This window comes from Dermacentor silvarum, chromosome 1, assembly GCF_013339745.2.
Source record: "Dermacentor silvarum isolate Dsil-2018 chromosome 1, BIME_Dsil_1.4, whole genome shotgun sequence".
In the NCBI taxonomy this organism is placed as follows: Eukaryota; Metazoa; Arthropoda; class Arachnida; order Ixodida; family Ixodidae; genus Dermacentor; species Dermacentor silvarum.
In genome coordinates this window covers 414,961,251-414,964,349 of record NC_051154.1, presented here as the reverse complement: position 1 = coordinate 414,964,349, position 3,099 = coordinate 414,961,251, and the positions used below count along the sequence as shown (strand labels likewise).

The 3,099-nt window shown below is 47.9% G+C and overlaps 1 pseudogene; it reads left to right on the top strand.

The window, feature by feature from the left end:
* The first annotated feature begins 2,678 nt into the window (after positions 1–2,678).
* Positions 2,679–2,834, top strand: LOC119437886 (U2 spliceosomal RNA; annotated as a pseudogene).
* Positions 2,835–3,099: the final 265 nt, after the last annotated feature.

Below are 3,099 nucleotides of genomic sequence, written 5' to 3'. Positions count from 1 at the left end.
CGTTCGCTCGGAGTCGGCGCGCGCTTCTCTGGCGCGCACGCTCAACTCTCTCGAGTTTGCGCCCGAGGGAGGAGCTCTGAGCGTGACGCGCGTGTCACGTGGTCACCTAGTGCGCCGACTGCGGCGCGCTGCCGCGGTCGACTGCTGAGTTTCGATGCGCTCTTTTTTCTTTCTCTCCCGCAGCTCACCTGAGCTGGCGAAAGAAACGACCGGCGCCCCGTCATGCGCACAGATGTACTCATCATTGCCCATTTATTGCGAAAAGCGCCGCTTCGTGAGCGGGCATTTTACTCCGATCCCGACTTATCCTTGTATACGTTTGCTTCTTAGCCACACCGTATAGATATGAGCGTCCTATGAAAAGCGCCCTGACAAAAACATTATCTAAAACTCGCCGCTCAAAGGTACGCAGATTCGGGCGTACGGTAACTTTATGTGGAACTCAAAAGCTTGGCGCATATTCTAAGATTTTCTAATTAGAATGACACATTCCGAGTGACGACGGCAAGACTGCTGTCAAAATACGCGTATTTAGGGTATCAGTGCCGATACAGAGTTGGATACTACATATTTGTGTTACAAAAACATTTCCTCACCTAATCTCCTATAATTGGTTGTACTTTCCAGTTAACGTTACTATCTCTTTGCAACCGCTACCAAAGTTTGGCGCTGAGCGGTGCTCCCTCAAGGGCTGCAGAAGATAGCGTCAACTTTTCCCTTTCCTCAAGAACCACTTACTACTCAAAGACCGGACGCCCGCGCGTACTTTTGTACGGGGAAGCGATCAGTGCATTTCTAGTGTCTCTTGTTCCACGCTGTCGCTTTCACATTTAGCGCACATGGAAATCACACGGCAAGTAAAATAACATTGGGTTTCGGAATGCCTAAACCACACAATACGCATTCACTGAATAAGTGACTGAGCCCGTGTCTGTCCAGAGGTTCCATAGTTTTGGAGGTTTTCCCGCTCGACACTTATCTGTGACTTTGGTAGCGGTTGCAAAGAGATAGTAACGTTAACTGGAAAGTACAACCAATTATAGGAGATTAGGTGAGGAAATGTTTTTGTAACACAAATATGTAGTATCCAACTCTTTATCGGCACTGATACCCTAAATACGCGTATTTTGACAGCAGTCTTGCCGTCGTCACTCGGAATGTGTCATTCTAATTAGAAAATCTTAGAATATGCGCCAAGCTTTTGAGTTCCACATAAAGTTACCGTACGCCCGAATCTGCGTACCTTTGAGCGGCGAGTTTTAGATAAAGTTTTTGTCAGGGCGCTTTTCATAGGACGCTCATATCTATACGGTGTGGCTAAGAAGCAAACGTATACAAGGATAAGTCGGGATCGGAGTAAAATGCCCGCTCACGAAGCGGCGCTTTTCGCAATAAATGGGCAATGATGAGTACATCTTAAACATCGTGCAGAACGTCTTCCTTTATTGGGTGTAAGACTATTGGGTACTGCTATTACGGCATTATTTAACTATTATCTTTCTGGATGCTATCAGCTCTGACAGTAGTAATATTACCGTTTATTCCATATTTTTTTGCAACAGTTCGGCAAATCAAATTATTTTTTCGCTTTATCATCATCAGCCTATATTTAGGTCCCGTGCACTGGAGGACGAAGGCCTCTCCCTGCGATCTCCAATTACCCCTGTCTTGCGCTAGCTGATTCCAACTTGGGCCTGCAAATTTCCTAACTTCATCACCCCACCTAGTTTTCTGCCTTCCTGGACTGCGTTTATAGGTTCCTTTTCGCTTATATATGTTCCGAATTCCCAACTTTCGCGATAGCATGTTGAGGACATCAATACTGCTAATTCTAGTTTTCAGAAGCAGACGTATACCGTTGGCTTGAAATAATTTATACAGCTCGCACAATATTGCCACGTTGTAGTGGCGGTGAGCAACCACAGTGGCACAAGTGGGCAACTGCTTATTGAGCGAACTTGTGCCCAACAAAACAAGTAAGACTCAGCAAAGGATAACGGTGAGCACACTCGTCGAAATGTAACCAGTGGGTGAAGCTCGCCGGTTTTGATACATGACTCGTCGAAGGCTCCAGCGTAATCGCTGGTCTTCGCGTAGCTCCCAGAAACTGCAACACTCTTAGTGTCGCGCATACAATCTAATTACAACGTTCGGCGATCACACAGGCAAACAGATAGAATCGACTACAATATTCCAGAATGTTCTGATACATTCAGGTGCATCTTGTGACGAGTGATAACGCTTAAAATTTCTTAGCAGGTGAAAGGCGGTCACCGGAAAAAGACAAAAAAAATCCGTGCCATTCCACTCAGTGAAGGTGGATGACCAGCAAAGCTGTGTATGTGGTGACTGACCATTGCTCCACTGAGACGTCACAAGTTTGCGGGATCGGGGCCACATTCGCATTTCTTTCCGCCTCGCGGTCTTGGCGGGCGGCACGCTTATGCGGGTTCTCATCGTCGGTGATCTCCTTCCGCCGCACCCATTCCCTTTTCTGTTCACGCTGCTGTTCTTGATAGGCACGCTGTTCTTCTTCAGACCGTACAACACTCGGCCTACCCAATTCAGAGCAGAACTGAGAAAAGGCGCCTACGTAGAGCATGACGTAAGGAGACACTCAGATTGGTAGGCACTAGTTTAAATACGCGGGATGGCGTCCACGTGTATGGTGCCAACGTACACATCTCCTACGCGAGTCAGAGTATAGTATGTATTCTTATCAGCTTAATATCTGATACGGGTTGTATTTGGACCCAAGATATTAAGCTTATTTTTGCAAGTTGGCGGAGTACTTCAAGCCTGCTTCACCTCTGCCTCGGGTCGGCCCAGGTTAGGGAATTTGCAGGCTTTGGAATTGAATAGGGACAGCACGGGCCCGGGCCAGCCCGAAAACCCGGAATCGGGCTGGGTAAGCAATTGCTGACTCGGGCCCGGGCCGGATCTAGGAGCTTCGGGCTCCGATCGGCCCGGGCCTCAGTCGGGCCCGGATTAGGCCCGGACGGACTTTTTGCAACTCCACCAAACTGAATACTATAAAAACTGCAGCTCTATGCAATTTATAGGTTAGTGTTGCCCGTCTGTTTATGGGAACGTCGAGGC